We start from the raw sequence: 17,506 nt of genomic DNA, 5'->3' as shown, positions 1-17,506 counted from the left end.
TTCAATTTTTGTAGTGCTCTGTTCAGAGTTCTTTTAATATACCACTTTCTCCTGCCTCAGTTGTACTTTTCCTTCTATAGGAAACATTCTTTTATCTTGGGGAACCAACCTAGTAAATATTAAGTTTGCTAGAATACGAACAAGTTTTTAACAATTGATATCTATTCTGTAGAAAACATCCTGAAACCTAGTCCTGTGAAAAGTCTTGGAGCTCTCCTGAGGTGTCACCTCTGCTCATGATACCCTGTACACATACCACACACAACACAGATGCATTCATGGGGGACCAGAGTATAGCAGGCTTCTTTAATAAGTTTTTTTTCTTCTTTTATACCTGGGAATATCACAGAAGTTAATTGATTGGTGTAAGCACTTGACCATTGCTCTGATTCCTACTAAGAACTCAGTATGTTACTATTTTTGGAAGCAGTTTTGCAACTTTAAGTTATCCCATCTTTCTTACTCTTGATAAATATACTTTTAGTTTTTTCAAGACAGGGTGGGCTTCTGTTTTCTTTCTAGTCATTCAAGCTACCTGTACCCCTTTGTTAATTCTAATCTTATAATTATGACAGCTTAGATAGCATTTTATTTTTTAAATTATTTTTTAAAAGATTTTATTTATGTATTTTTAGAGACAGGGCAAAGGAAGGAGAAAGAGAGAGAGAAACAACGATGTGTGAGAGAAACATTGATTGGTTGCCTCTCACATGCACCCAGTTGGGGACTTGGCCTGCAACCCAGGCATGTGCCCTGACTTGGAATTCAACCAGCAACCTTTAGGTTTGCAGGCTGGGGCTCAATCCGTTGAGCCACACTAGCCAAGGTGAACATTTTATATTTTTTATGGGACTTTCATGCTAAAGGAATATGTCTTAACTAGTAAACTGAGCAGTATTTTTCTTTTTTTATAGGAGTGAGAATCAATTAAGAGACAGATCTCATAATGAAATAACTTTTACTTTATAACATGTAATTTTATCATCAAGCTCTAAACTAATGGGACTTGTACCATTTTTTAACCTGGGGGGATGGATTCAGGCTACAGAAGCTGTGGCTGTGGTATAGCATAGCACACAGGACTGGCAGAGAGGATTAGCAATCAAGTGAGGTGTCCTGCTGCATTTAAATTATTGATCCTCTTATCTCTTTCATCTTGGGCAGGTTGTTTACATTTCTATATGTCAGTTTTCTCATCTGTTAAATAGGGATAGAATTGTGAAGATTAAAGGATAAAATGTGAGGTTGTTAAAGTGTTTTGTGGCACATTGTAACTATTCAATAAATCACATCTATTATTACAGTGGTTTTTATGCAATTACAATTCTGGTACTCAGCTGAATTTTATTTTTTATTTTCTTGCTGAATTTTATTTTTTAACTTCTAAATGGAGAATAATGAAAAAAAAATTGTTTTATACTACTGAAGGCCAGCAATAAGTATGTAGATTTTTATCTGTCCTCTTCTAATTAAATACCCATTAAAATTCCTCCTCCCTCTGTAATTTATGTCCAAAGAACTTATCTGCTTAATGTTCTAATTGCATTGGTTATCTTGAAATGTCATGATTTTGTGGGCCTGGATGGAACCATGAAAACATTACTCCTCAGTAAGGAAGTTGAAGTTTAAATATTGTATATGAAAGGAATAATCGCTAATTCTACCATAATAAATTTTAAAAGATATACTTAAATAAATGATACTTTTTCTATGAAAACTCTTCTGTATAGTTAAGCTATCATATTAATTATATTTTTAAGTCTACAAAAAGTATGTAAGTATCTTATTTGGTCTTTTTTATTAAACATGTTTACCAGTTATGGGAATCTTTTAAGTCAGATATTGATAAATTACTCAGATTGGAGTTTACTATATAAAAATTCAGTGAGAAACCAACAAAAAAAACAAAACATGCTCATATTTATTACTTAAAAATATGTTTCTAAATTCTTACGGTAGCGTTAGTTTAGACTGTCTCATAGGGCAGGACTGCCTTCTCTATTAACTCATTTAATGAATGTTTTTTGAACAACCACTGTGTGCCCAGCATTCTTGTAAGTGCTGGTAATATGACAGTGAGTATAATTTCTGTACTCTTGAGATTGTGAGTTGTATCTGCACTGCTTGGCACATAATAAGTGTTCAAGAATATATTCCTCCACACCCTTTAGCTGCCCCAGAAGCTGAGTATAGCGATGGAATGAGATCCTTTGCCTCGCCAATTGCCACCAGGGGCTATAAATCAAGTTGTGCTAAGGGCCTTCCGATGTCCCCTCTAAAAGTCAGTCTGTATAAGTCATGGGAGTCCCTGAAGGATCTTAAGCAGCAGAGTGCAATTTCAAATCACCTAAAAATGTTGCATCTCTGCAGCGGAAATACTAGTCTGAGTTGAGAGGGGCTGCTTTTCTCTTAGTAATTTTGAATATTTGGTCACACTTGAATGTAAATTAAAAATTGTAGTATATTAATTTTTTCAAGTAGATTTTTCATGTAGATGGGAGAAAGAACCCTAGAGATAATTCATTCTGTTTTTGTTTTTGTTTTTAAATTAAAGTTTTCATTTGTGTTCAGGTTCAGAAATAATCTCTTATAAATCAGCACCTGTTTTATTTTTAAGTGAAGCAGCTGAGGGCTTTCCCCAAAGTCCCAGCGCTAGCTGGTGGTGGAGCCTGGCCTTTTAGTGCTTAGCTTTGTGTCTTTGCTTTAGAAAACAAAATATCTACCACTTAGTACACTAATCCATTATTATAAGCCAGCCTAAAAAATGGATTGTTTGATGAGCTTATCAGTTTCTTGTCTTTTGAAATTCCAAAATCTTTCTTTTTTTTCTGAATCATCATGACACTTTACATCACCTCTCCTATAGCATTTGTCAGTTTCTGTGCTTATGTAATTATCTTCTTTAATTTTTTTTTTGTGTAGTTGCAATTTCTTTGAAAATAGAATGCGTGTATGGTTCCTCTTTGTATAGTCCCCACAGCTCTTAACAAAATACCTAACATTCATTAGGTACTCAAATTGTTAAACATGTACTCAGAGAGATTGTATTTTGGATTAGTTAACCATGCAAACCCTCTAGATTCTATTTAGTCTACAACAATTTAAAAAGCTCTTTGGCTTAGCTTCAGAACTGGATTTGGATTCTGGCTCCATTCTCGACTTGGCTGCATCACCTTTAATAGATCAGTCATGTCATTTTCCTTATCTTTAAAATGGAAATATGTGCCCCATCCAGTTTTCAGATGCAGTTGAAATGTATACAAAGTATCTAGTGCCTCATGTACTAATAGTCATTCAATGAATGGCTATGATGGTTACATTTGATATTTATTTTCTACTATAAATGTGCATATTTTAGTAACAGTGGATAGCTCTATTACTATTTAAGGAATGTATAATAACATAGAGAAAGATCCATGGTGAAAAGTTGACAGTATTTTGATGTTGGTCATCAGATTATAAAGTCTAGGCTTTTTAGTTTACTAGTTGTTTATTTAGGAAGTTGGATTTGGGGCTCTATGGACTGATTTAACCTATGAAAACTCAAGAGATACTGATACAGAAACTAGAATGGCAATTTATTAACAAGTTGTTAGAGATACATCTTTCATACTGGGGAAAAATGCCATGGTGGGAGCCAAATTGCGATCAGAAAGTTACTTGATGAGTAAGGGTAGTTGACTGGATGTCTAGTGCTACAGGAGTCTCACTTGTTGTATTTACCTGCCACTTGCGGATGTCAAGGCCCCTCTCCCCTAGAGAGTGATAGAGGCACTGCCTAACCACTGCTCATAAATCCCTTGTGTTAATGGAACATAGTTGTCTGCTTTTGTGCAGCATATTCTTGAAGGAGAAAGCAAAACACTCGAAGAGATTTTATTTTAGTCATTAGCCTGTCATCCCTACTTCAGTTTATAGCCTTACCTTGGTTGGATTTGGGAAGCTTAGGTAAAGTCCTAAATATTTTAAAATTTATCCTTATACACTGGCTGGTGTGGCTTAGTTGGTTGGAGCATCATTCCATAAACCAAAGGTTTGCAGATTGATTCCCAGTCAGGGCATATGTCTGAGTTGCAGGTTCATACTTGTTAGGGTGCGTGCGAGAAGTTGCCAATGGGTGTTTCTCTCTCACACTGATGTTTATCTCCCTTACTCTCTCCCTCCCTTCCTCTCTTCCTAAAATCAACAAGCATGTCCTTGGGTGAGGATGGGTGGACAAACAAACAAACAAATAAATAAATAAAACTTGAGTCTTGTATTAAGAAAAGTTTTAGGCATACAAGAGCCTGGAGAGAATTGTGTAATTAACCCCTATGGTTCCATCACCCAGCTTCAATGGTTATTTACATATGGCACATTTTGTTTCATCTCTTCTGCCTATCCCTCTCCAGAATTTTTTTAATGCAAATTCTAGACATCATATAAGTTTACCTGTAAATATTAAATATGTATCACTAAGAAATCAGGGCTTTTTAAAAAGCTATATGTATAATACCATTTATACAAAAAGAAACCCCTAATAATTCCTCGATACCTAATCAGTAATCAAAGCTCCTCAATTACCTCATGCTTGTCTTTTTTTATCATTGTATTGTTCAAATCAACTTCAGGTAGGGTCCACACATTGCATTTGATTGATGTTTCTTGAGTCTCAATCTTTAAAAGCCTCCCTCCTTTCCTTGCTGTTTTTCCAAGTTTTCATCTGGAATTTTTCACATTCTAGATTGGGCAGGCTGTATTCTCATGGTGTCATTTAACATGCTCCTCTGTTCCCCTGTTTCCAGTAAACTTGTAGCTAGATCTAGGCTTGATTGGGTGTTTAGGTTTGAATCACCCCCCGCCCCCGACCCCAAGAAAAATCTCATAGGTGGTGTGATACATTTTCTGTCTGTAGCATTACATTAGAAGGCACATAGCAATGTATTGTCATTTCTCTTTTTGGAATGTTAAGTTGATCATGGGGCTCAGTGTTATTAGCTTGATCCATCCCTTGTATTCCTTCAATTAAACTATTATATTTAGTTATTCCCAATTTTATTGTTGAGGAATACCTAGCTGTCAAACATAATTGCTTTTCTTTACATGCAGTCAGAATGATTTTTTAAATATAAATTCATCACACACTATACTGCTTAAAAGGCTTCAGTAGTATCCCATTACTCACTAACCATACCCAGACTTCCTACATGGTCTATAAAAATCTGCATGACCTGGGCTTGATCTACATTTCTAAATCTCATTTTATGCCATTCTGTTCTTTGAGAGGAAGTATGACATTATTCATAGCATGAGCTCTTGCCCTAGACTGCCTGATTGCCGTGTGACTGCTCTGTGCCTCCATCTTCCCACATTTAAAATCAGTGTTTTAAGAATATCTATCTACCAACAGGATTGTAATGAACAAATAATACATGCAAATCCCTTAGGACAATTCCTGTATAACATAATAAATACAAAACGTTAGCTGTTGGTGCTGGTGTTAGTGTTGTCATTTTTTATCTCTGTGTTCCAGCCACACTGTGCTTTTCAGTTTCTGGAACTGCCAAGATCCTGCCAGCCTCAAGATCTTTGTACATTGTTCTGATTATTTTTTGCTACATAAAAAAATCACCCAAAATGTAATGGTTTAAAGCAACAGTAATCATTTAGCACAGGAGTTTGCAGCTTGGGCAGGGCTTGATGGTGCTGGCCCATTTTTACTCTACGTGGCATTGACTGGGGTGGCTTACCTGGAGGCTGCAGGATCTGCCATTAAATGGGTTATTCCTGTGGTTGGCAGCATAGTGTTGGCTCTCAGCTGAGCCATCAGCCAGGGCTGGGGTCTTGGTGCTTCTCTGCAGGCTGCTTGGCTTTCAACACCGCATGGTGGTTCTAGGAGCGAGAGCCTAAGTGAACCAAGCTGAGGCTGAATGGTCTGTTACGACCTAGGCTCAAAATTCACACAGCATCACTTTTGCCTCTTGACTTTGGTCTAGGCAATCACAAAGATCCTTTCAAATTTCAGGGGATGGACATAGATTTTACCTCTTGATAGGGGGATGGGAAGGCTGCAGAAGAGGTATAGGAGATATTGTTGCAGCCATCTTTGGAAAGTGCATTTTGCCACACACATAAATACTATTTGTTGTCTGATCATGAAACACTATTGAACACTAAAGAGTGATTCCCACACTTCAGGTAACTATCCAGCCTAAATTATGTTTCTCTTCCTCCATTCCCATTGTGCACTCTTGCTCTAGCACTTCATTTTCCTTGGCAACACTGATCACAATTTGTAATTATCTTTCTTAAGTCTTTGTAGGCTAGGGCCTGTTAACCTTGCATAGAACCTGTTGAAATGTTAAAATGTATTATTTATAACTTACAAATATAAACATCATGTATCACATTTTTACTAGGGAAGGCATATTCCAAACTGTGGGAAGAAAGGAACAGAGGTAGAGAAACACCAGGAGTCAGTCCTTTAACTCCTCATATTTCACGCCCTACCAATTAGCTTAGGGTGGGGACGGGGGTGAGGAGGAGTAACATGTATGTATGAATTTTATGGATGAGAGGAGGTGGGAGGAATAAGAAGTTCAAATAGCTGAATTCTTACTTTTCTACACTTTTGACACCCCAAACTACAGATTTATTTTCTATTTCTCTATTTTTCTAGTATCCATTTCATGGCAAGAGGCTTCTAGCTGGTCTGACAAAAAAGCATGATGGCTGAAGAAAATATTCAGTACTCTCAGGGAGCAGCCAAATAGATGTACTTTACTCAAGGAATGCTAACCAGACCCTCATTAGAATCAGGGTTCTTTTTCTTTTGGCACAGATCTGACAAGATGGGTCACCAGGTTTCAGCCCCTTGGAAACTGGTAGGAAAAAAAAATAGGCTTTGGAAGTTGGATACAGACAACAGCGAGAAGAACAGCTGTTGATATGTCACATATTGTAGCCTGGGAATAGTACGGGGTAGAAGTTCCCACAAATTATAAAGGCAGGAATTACTTTAAACCCTGCATGCCGCCTTGCTGGGTGTTGGAGACACAAGAGTGAACAAAATGCATGTAGCTTCTGACCTTGTGGAGATTGCAGCCTGGGGTTGGGAGTAGATCTTATGCTTAGTGTTTGCAAAGTATCTTTTCCATCTTCTTACTTTTAATCCATATGCATCTTTATATTTTAATGATGTTTACAATGACTTTATTGCAAGAATCGTATAGTTGGGTATTGCTTTTCAGCCAGCCTGATAATCTGCCTTTTGATTGGAGTGTTTGGACCATGTACACTTAATATGATATTAATATGATTGGGTTTAAATCTTCTTGAGATTCTGTTTAAGTTTTTCTCTTAGCCTCATTCCAAATGAAAATGGGCCCTGTTTTTGTGCATGTGTCCAGAAATTGTTAATGTGGCTACATTGAGACACAGCCTTTGCTTCCATCATGGTAATTTTATTGCAGTGGTGACAATGAACCCTGTAATATTTTTTTTTGGAAAAAAAAGAATTTCTCTTTATTGTTGGTTTAAAACAATTTAATTATAATGTCCATTGGCATAGCTTTAGATTTGTTGAGCTTCATGGGAATTATTTCAACATAATTTCTTCAAATATTTTTTCCTTTCCTTCTGTATTTGAGGAGTTCAGTTGCATGTATATTAGGCTGCTTAAAGTTGTTCCATAATAATCACATTGGTACCCTTTATTTTTAAAGTTTTTTCTCTGTGCTGTATTTTGAGTAGTTTCTATTTATAGGTCTTCAAGATTTCTTTCTTTCTGCATTGTCTAATTTGCTGTTTATTTCATCCAGTTTATTTTTCATCTCTAGAAAATTGATTTGGGGCTTTTATATATCTTAAAGTCTCTCCTTAATATGCCTACATTTTTGTCTACCTTCTTGAACATTATGGACTATAGTTATATTAACTATCTTAATGTTCTTGTCTACTAATTCTATCTGTGTCACTTTTGGGTCTGTTTCTGTTGGTTGATTTTTCTGCTTATTATGGGTTGTATTTTACATCTCCGAATATTGGCTATTTAGAATTTCAGTTTACTGAGTGCTGAATATTTTTATATTCTTTTCAGTATTCTTGTAGAAGGGCCTCATGGAAGAAGTAGGATATTTTTAAATATTCATATGGAGATAATAAGTTGCATAGTTATAATGCTCATCTCAGAGGAAGTGAGAAAATAGAATGTATTTTGTTAACATGACAGTAAAAAAGATTTATAACTTACAAGATTTTAAATTGGTCCCTGAGTTATTCAGAAATAAAGAAAAAAAATAAGTCTAGTTTTTATTCCAGAGACCATTCTCTTTGAGAATAGTGAAAAGTCCTAGGCTTTGGAGTCAGTCTTGGATTCAAATCCCAGAAATCCCAGTAGTAGCTGTGACCTTCGGCCACTTATTTAAACTACCATTCCTCCAGCAAGTCTTTTCGTTTTTTAATCTGACTTCTTTTATCTCTTAGGGTTGTTTTGAGGTGGAAATGAGGATATCTATCGATAGATATCTATCGATAGATAAATAGATATGAAAATTTTCATTATATGTAAATGAGAATATATATATAGCGTGTGTGTGTGTGTATATAGATGTGTGTGTGTGTAGTATTTACATGCATTAGAAATTCAACAAAATGTTAGTTTTCTCCCTCCACCTTTTCCCCCACCCTTCAGGGATGTCATTTTCCAACAGTGCTATTTTAGGGTTGCATGTTGGTTTGATCATTAGTGAAATGGGGAGAAAAATTGAGTCACTACTCAACTACTCCTATTTCTCTTGAACAATTACTGTAACATTTAATTCATTTTAAAAGTTTTGAGGCATTGGATGTCTACTAGAAAATTACTTACTTAGATTTTTAGACATGAGCTACCTTTGTTGATAAGAAATAAATTCCCATTAACAAGCGGCTATTTTTCTTAGATTTCCCTAGTGTATGTTGTCAGTTCTTGGAATTTATTTAGGGGGAATCATCTGGGAAGACAAAAATATTTAAAGGCTAATATAATAGAAAATACAATACTAATTTTAAATGTAATTGATTTACCAGGCATACATGTTGGTATATTTTTAAACACTTAATATTTTATCTGAAATGGACAGGGATTTAAATGGGGAGGAGGGACAAAAATAATGTCATTTGGCAGTTATTTAATAAATAGTAAGACAGGTTCGTTGAGCTTGAAGATGTTGCATACATACTTGTATATATATTGAGTGGGTTTGCTTGCTCTTTTACAATGAATTTCTGTATATCCCTGGTCTTTTAAATGTAGATACCAAGTACCCAAGGTAAATAAGTACTATAATTTCTTATAATAACTAGTGCTGTGACCTAATGAAAGGACTGAGGTGGATAAAAATTACTCTTAAAATAAGGGTTGGCATATAAGAAATATAGATGGTGTTGTTACTGTTTAAGTATAGCTTTATAATTTAATAATCTTAAATTCCAAATGGAAAACATTTTAATTTACTTGGTGATATTTTCTTTAGATATACAAATTAAGTATTTGATATCATGAAAGTATTTAAATTTTTAAGTTACAGTTAACATTTAATATTATATCAGTTTCAGGTGTACAGCATAATGGTTAGACATTTATATAACTTAAAAACTGATCCCCTCTATAAGGCCTGCACCGACCTAACAACCCACATATTTATTATAACATTATTGACTATATTCCCTATGCTGTACTTTACATCCTGTGACTATTCTGTAACTGCCAATTTGTATTTCTTAACCCCTTTACCTTTTTTACTGTAAGTATTTTTTATGCTCAATTGTTGTGATACAAGCAATGATTTCCTAAATTAATCTTTCATTTGAATGCGCATTTAACCAATTAAAAGACCAAGGAATTTGGATCACATAACTTTAAAAAATCCTTCCAGAAAAGACATTTTGTATGGGTGATATCATATTTTATGTCTGTGACATCTGTTATAGCAATGTCATTTACAATTTTGTATTTTCTATATAGTGTAGTGACTTGGAAGTTTTAAAAAACATGCCTGCTGTGTTTTTGGTTCATCACTAGATGGAGTTCTTGCAGTACAACTATGTATTAGGTAGCCATTAGTAGAATAATCTTTGCTTTCCTCAAAGTAAGCATATGTTGTTTTTTTAAAGAACATTCTAAATATATGAGCAATCAGCTGTTAAACACATAACATAGAAATACATAGTTGGTAACATGCAATCACAATCTTTGCATTGGAGGGCAGGGCAGGGGGAGTTAAACTGTTTCTCTGATAATCCGGTGGAATTACAATTTATATTATTAATTCATATAGTACAGTTCTTCTGAAGAAAGTCTAGTGCTTGAACTGCAACTTGTCAGAAGACTTGCTGTGCTGCCTCACAATGGCACTAAAAATAAATTCTTCAGGCATTACATCTGAAGTTACGTGGTCCTTAGTGTCTCTCCTCTCCTTGTCTTATCCTTGCTCTTGTCCTTTTGGCTTTAACAAGTGCTGTCCATCTTCTCTTGCCACTTCGAACCCCAAAACCAAGCTGAAGATACAGTGTTTTTTGTTTTACTTCCTGTATACGTCCGTCAGGTGGAGGAGGCTGTTTTCACCAGAAGCGAACATGTCTTCAGCACTTTCAGTCCTGCAGTTGGGCAAGTTTGGATTTGTGCTTCTCTCCTACTTTCCCTTTATTCCTTTTTATGAATAACAAACACGTTAATACCATGCACTCTTAAGTGGTTGAGTTTCAAAGCTGTTAAAAATTGCCTCCTATTCTATGGTTCTTTGGCAGTTTCACAAGTAGCCCCTAAAACATTCTTTTCTCAGTGTTAATTGTGATGTAAGTGTAGTTTCCTCTGCAATGGCCTGTAAGAAAACCTTTTATTACCTGTACCAGGTTAAAGACAAGTTATATCATCCCTTCATCTAGCCTCTTCCACAGAGTCAACTGCTTTTAAAAATTCCAGTTTTTATTTCTGTTGGTGGTTGCCTCCGTATTTCTAATATGCTCTTATACTGCTATTTCTTGATGAAGAGTTTTGGATGTTAAATCCCTGTGGCAGAAAGTTAATTGATAGTAAATTTTTACCATATCTACATGTCTTCCTTTCACCCATCTCAGTGAAGTTAGTCTTGTAAATTTTTCATTGGCTACAATTTTAAGTGGGTCCCCCAAAATCTAACTGTGTGTGCTGTGAGGTTGTATTGTGATGTTAGTGAATGCCTGGTGTGTAGCCAGCCTGCCAGGAGTTCTGGAAGGGTACCAATCACACTTTGTTGGGAGCACATTATTGCAGAGCTTATTATATATAAACCTCTTATTATTATTTGTGTAATTTCAAAATGACGACTGCCTGGAACAATTAGAAAACGTGTTTTACCACGTAACGTAAGAAGCCTGGAGGTTGATTTATTGATTTAGTGACATAGTTAAGGAACCAGATTCCTAACTTTTCCATATGCTAGCTTTAGCAAAAAATGTTGGCTTTGTTCTCATGCTAGCTGCCCTCACAATACTTAGATGACTTCTTTAGGTCCAGGTGTCATGGCAAACATGACATTATTTAAGAGAACATCCTTTCTTATGTGTATATCTCTTTGAGAGTGTACCCAGAAGCTTCCAGCAAATTTTCTCTGCTTATCTCACTGACCAGAATTGTTTCAGAGGTCCGTTCGGGATCTCTGGCAGCGTAAAGGGGATCATCATATGATCTTAGTGAAGTGTACAGCCGTGTGGAGGAGGACAGAGCACCAGAACAATATCCAAGGTGTGTTAGGAGGGAGCACGGAGGCAACAGTGTCTGTGACGGTGTCAAATGCTCACTGGGAAAGATTATCCACGTCGTTTCTTACATTTTTGCGAGCCTATGGTTTTTTTTAATTAAGTAGAAAGCCAGAGAATTATTCAAAACTATAACCTTTCTAGCCCTTTTGCTACAATATATAATTGTTCTTACATATCTGTAAAGGGTATTTGTAAGCTAGGTATTAAAAGAAGACTAGGAAATGTATAATTTCTCTCTCTTCCCGTGAGTTTGGTTGTATTTCATGGACCCACATTTTGTACTTCCTTTGGAACAAAATTTATTGAATAATCCTGTTTGCAAAAACACAGATTTCAGTTGAAATTTTTAAAAGCATTATCATTGTTTTTTAGAAAATCAAAGCTATCCAAATGACAAATGTTAACTTTGTGCTTTTTTTTCCCTAGATCTAGAATTTATATATCGCTCAACAAGTAGTTTTTTGTTTTGGTTCAGTTTTTATCATACTCATTTCTTCCTTATTACACAGTTGCCAGAAAGTTAAATATATTGTAATTCTTTATGTCGACTCTAATGAGTGTGAATAAAACAAAATTCTGATGTTACTACATTTTTCTCAGGGTCATCTTATACTTAACATTCTTCCAGTTTTCCATATTTATATTAAATTTTAGGTTCCATCACTATATGTAGTACTTTTATAGAGTATTAGCCCAAGATGAGGAATTTTTAAATTAATCTTATACCAGCTTTCTAGAATTATTTTATGATAACAACTTGAAAATACTCTGCTAAGCTTTTCTTGTAGCAGTAAGGTTGTTTGAACTACTCATTGTTCTGATTATTGATGTAAGAAATTACAAAATAGATTATTCTTTAGCATTAATGCGAATGTGCTTGTGTGTTGTGTGTGTGTGTGTGTGCGCGCGCGCGCGTGTGTGTGTTGTGTTTTTTTTCTAAGCTCTTTTTATGCCAAAATCTATTTGCTTTTAAAATTGATTTTTGGAATAATGTTTAATTTCTTAGAAGAGTTATTTTGAGTGTTGTTATATATTATCTATTTAAGAAATTATACTGTAATCATTACTAAATAAGGTCTTAATTTTGTATTATGTCTTTTATTTTCTAATGACAATTAGTGATGTCAGCAAACGTGATAGAATATCCTGACCATCTTTCTGTGAAACACACTTACCTCAAAATTTATCTTTTGATTCTCATTCTGTGGTTATAAGTCCTTTGAAATGTTAATGCGTAACATGAAAAAGAATTCTAGAGTCAAATAATTTTGCCACATGTTGGGTTATTCAGGGTTAAATGGGTTTCTTTACTAGAGGGCTTCTCAGAACACTTAATACACTAATGCATATTATTAGTATTTCAGAATGGGCCAAAACAGTGTTTACAGAAGTTATTTAAACGTGGAACACTCATTTCTAGGACCGCTGTTCCATAGAATATACCTGGAAAATGCTGGTAGTTGATGCAGTTAGTATTTGTATGAACTGTTGTAAAGGAAGTAGCATGTCTAACCTTTATTTATGGGTGGCATTCAGGGTTTGTTTTTTTAAGTATTAGCTTTAATACTTGGACAGTTGAGACAAATGCTTCACAGATCCTTTTAAAAGATAAAGAGCTTTAAGATTTCAGGTATAGTTTCTCTATTGCTTCTTCAACTTTTCTCTAAAATGAAATCCATTCACAAGCTTAGTGTTGAAATGTATCTTAAATGGAATAGTGATAAGACTCTCCATGATTCCCCAAAATTTTCACTCCAGATTGTTTTTTGTTTTTTGTTTTTTTACTGAGCTCCAAACTAATATTTTTAAGTTCCTGTGCTAACAGTTTCACATGCAAGGGAACTGACTTAGTGAAAACTGAGCTCCCCCTCTCCCCCTCTATCCTGTCAATCCCAGACTTGACTTTCTTTTTCCCTTCCTGGCCAGTGGCACTCTCTTCTTTTCAGTCACCCAAACCTGCAACCCAGGAGACTCAGATTTCTCCTTCATCTCCTATATTAGGATTTCTCAACCTTGGCATTATTGACATTTTTGGCTGGAAAATTCTTTTTTCCCCCCTTAAGAGGCTTTATTTTGTTTTTTTAAAAATGTATTTTATTGATTATGCTATTACAATTGTCCCATTTTTTTCTCCCCTTTATTCCCCTCCGCCCTGCACTATCCGTCCTCCAGGATCCCCCGCTCCCCCTGCCTTAGTTTCTGTCCATTCCTCAGACATATAAGTTCCTTGGCTTCTCCATTTCCTATACTATTCTTAACCTCTCCTTCCTATTTTGTACCTGCCGTTTATGCTTCTTATTCCTGTACATTTTCTCCCATTCTTCCCCCTCCCTCCTCCTCTGATCTCCATTTCTGTGATTCTGTTTCTGTTCTAGTTGTTTGCTTAGTTTGTTTGGGCTTTTTTTAGTTTCAGTTGTTGATAGTTGTGAGTTTGTTGTTGTTTTACTGTTCATAGTTTTTGATCGTCTTCTTTTTCTTAGATAAGTCCCTTTAACATTTCATATAATAAGGGTTTGGTGATGAACTCTTTAAACTTGACCTTATCTGGGACGCACTTATCTGCCCTTCCATTCCAAATGATAGCTTTGCTGGACAGAGTCATCTTGGATGTAGGCCTGTGTCTTTCATGACTTTGAATACTTCTTGTGGTTGGATAATTCTTTGTTGTGGGGGCTGTCCTGTGCATTGTAGATGTTTAGCAACATCCCCGGCTTTTACTCACTAGGTCCTAATAGTGGTTTCCCTCGGTCCTGACAAACAAAAATGTCTTCAGAGGTTTTGAAATGCCCCCTAGAGGACAGAATCACCTCTATTTGAGAACGGTTTCTCTGTATCCAATCTGCTACTTAATTGTACTGATTCTACTTTCTAAATTTGAATCCTTCCTCACATCTTTATCCCACTCCTGCCTCCTATCCTTTATTTTTTTTAATACTTGGGATTCTTTTATAAGGTTCTGACTAGCCTGCCTTTGTCCAATGTTATTCCTCTCCAATCCATCCTCTTCAGTGATGCCAAATATATCTTTCTAAAATGCAACACTGTTCGGTATTTACATCTTTCCGTAGCTTCAGCCAGGACCCTCATGAGCTGGCTTCTCTCTCTGTATTTAGCCTCATTCTTCAAAGGCACTCATACCCACTACAGTTCTTGCTACACACACCAGTGTACTGAGCCTTCTTACCCCTGTGCCATACTTTGTTTCAAACTCTTCTTAGGCATCATTTTCTCCGTGGTAGGCCTCATTCACTTTAGGATACTATCATGGTGAAGAGCATTTTATTTTTAAACATATCTGTCTTCCCTTACCATATTGAATTTTTCAAGGATATGGAACCATCTTTCAGTTTTTGGCATGTAGTAGATATTCGATATGAGCTTGCATTATTTATTAGTGTACCCTGAGAAATGTAGTAACGTCCTCATTCCCTCTATCAGCAGTGAAATTACATGTTTTTGAGTCTTTATTATCTAGACTTTGATGGATAGGCTTTTGACCACAGATATCTTGAGCTATAACTTTCTTTAAGAAATCAGCTATTCAGAAGAGAATTAAAGAAAGCAGTGTATTTAGTTGATATCAAATATCATTTCCTTGTAAAATATCTAGTTTACTCTAAATATTTTTATGTAGAATGGAATTAAATTATGTGGATTAATTGTGCAGATTAATTAAATTGAGTGAATTAATGTAATGTGGGAATTATTTGCTGAACTGCAAACACTACATTTCCATTAAATGAGGATTTGATGATTTGTAAATGAGGATTTGATTGCAAAAGCAATATCATTGTGTTAACCGCTATTTTAGTTTTTTAGAAAATATATCTTTAGGAACACATTTCTATAATTACCACCCTTCACTATTTAGAAATTTACCCCCATCAAATGAAAAAAAAAATTGTATCAAGTCAGTAAAGACTAGAGTGTCCCATTTCCCTTTCCTTACATGCATTATTAATACGTAAGCTTTGTGTGAGGAGATTTCCCTGTGAATTGGAATTAGTTAGACTCAGTTGACCAACTACACTTATACCTAGAACTTTAATTAAAAGGTGAAAAACGCTAAGTAGAGGTTGTATCACTATTAACTCAAGTGTAGCACAACCTCACTGAAAGTCGAGGATTGAGGATGGGGAAAGAGGGAAGGAGTACGACCTACTCCCAATTCAGAAGAATTCTTTATTCTTCTCAGTGCCTTGCCAGCTTGTTAACAATTATTTGTTGAAGGAATTTATATAAGATGGTGGTTAAGCCAGAAATGATGACTTTCTGTCACTTTTCAGGGAGTGGCATTAAAATATATCACTTTCTTTCGAAAGAGATTTTTTAAATGAGAAAAGTTGTTATGGAGGTTTCCAGAAATAAAACTGGGAAGAGCCAGGTTACCTCGAGAGAAGGCACCTCCCTTTCACAGCGCCTCTCTGAGGACTGAAGTGGATCACAGGAGTCATGTGGCACATGGCCTGTTATTATTATTTATTTACCAGGAGAGCCAGTTTGTCAAGGACCCAGATTAGTCTTGCCTGTTTTGTAATTAAATTTTAAATGTAATTTTAAATATTAAATAACACCAGTTAAAGTTTTCTTGAAGATCTTAAGCTGCTTTATGAAAGAATGGTGGTATATTATTTGGGCTTTTAAAAGAAGCCTGGTAACTGCTGTTTTCAAAAGAAATTTTACTCAGAACTTGCAAAGCTTTGCATTATAATGCTTCTCTTACATACAGATAGTCTCATACTTGTTTTTCAGAGTGTGAAATAATCTGTGATGATCCTATTTTAAATATATGTATTTTAATGGTATTGGCTCTTGAAATTATAATTTTTAAAATCTCTGTTGTATATCTTTAAGGTCCTACTTTATCTTATTAAAAAATACTGTTTATGGTGAGTGACTTTGTTTTCCATATACTTTTCAATTTAGTAGAGATTATATTGTTGTAAACTTTCTCAGTAAGTTATTTACCTATTACCAGAATGTAGTTTTCAAATGAGTAAAAACTCTTAACCTAGTGAGGGTCAGATAGAAGATTTCTATTTTAATAAGGTACAGTCAGTTCTCATTATTCACAATAATTATTTTCTTTCTTTCTCTCTTTCTTTATTGTTATTCTGTTACAGTTGTCCTAGTTTATCCCCTTTTACCCTCCTCCACCCATTTATTTTCTTATAAATGCACCATGAACATTGAATTAGCAAATTTCCAACTGTTGCTCCTAGAGGAAATACAGGGTTAGGTTCCTGCAAGCCTCTGGTCATAACATTTTCATCAACTAATCAGTACCTAAGCTTGTTTTATGTGTGTTTCTGTTTAAAGATATTTCATTTAATATATATTATTGATTCATTACCATTGAACTCATGGCCAACAGTACTGTAACTTATGCCTGAACAAAGCTTATATAACATATATTTACTCCATAAGGCATACCCCATTGCCCCAGGAATAGATAACACTTCAGCACTGTGCTTGGGTTTTTTTTTTTTAAAATAGTGAAAGCACCAACAAAAAGCACAAAAATGCAAAATACCTGGTGCTAAATAGATTGTAAAAAAAAAAAAAGGCACTAGGTTATAATGAGAGCTGAAACAAAAAGGCTGAGTGTTGCCTTCATCAACCACAGATGGAAACATGCACTTCATATAACACACATTTTTCCGCTACAAAAGACCAAGAAGGTGCCTCATGTATTGCTTTTGAAGTTACAAATACATTTTATTGAGCAGGCACATTCACAAATACA

At 35.2% G+C, this 17,506-nt stretch overlaps 1 protein-coding gene and 1 non-coding gene across 3 annotated transcripts in view; both read left to right on the top strand.

Annotated features, from left to right (window-relative positions):
- Positions 1-17,506, top strand: part of HOMER1 (homer scaffold protein 1) — a 119,456-nt gene that overhangs the window by 26,714 nt on the left and 75,236 nt on the right. The window lies entirely within an intron of this gene.
- LOC129074785 (small nucleolar RNA SNORA1) lies at positions 7,341-7,477 on the top strand. The gene has a single exon (XR_008529589.1). It is a non-coding gene; the product is annotated as a small nucleolar RNA SNORA1 (small nucleolar RNA).

This window comes from Pteronotus mesoamericanus, unplaced genomic scaffold (assembly GCF_021234165.1).
Source record: "Pteronotus mesoamericanus isolate MK-2021 breed Mesoamerican mustached bat unplaced genomic scaffold, CSHL_Meso_final contig_50, whole genome shotgun sequence".
Lineage (NCBI taxonomy): Eukaryota > Metazoa > Chordata > Mammalia > Chiroptera > Mormoopidae > Pteronotus > Pteronotus mesoamericanus.
This window is presented reverse-complemented; position numbering and strand designations above follow the sequence as displayed.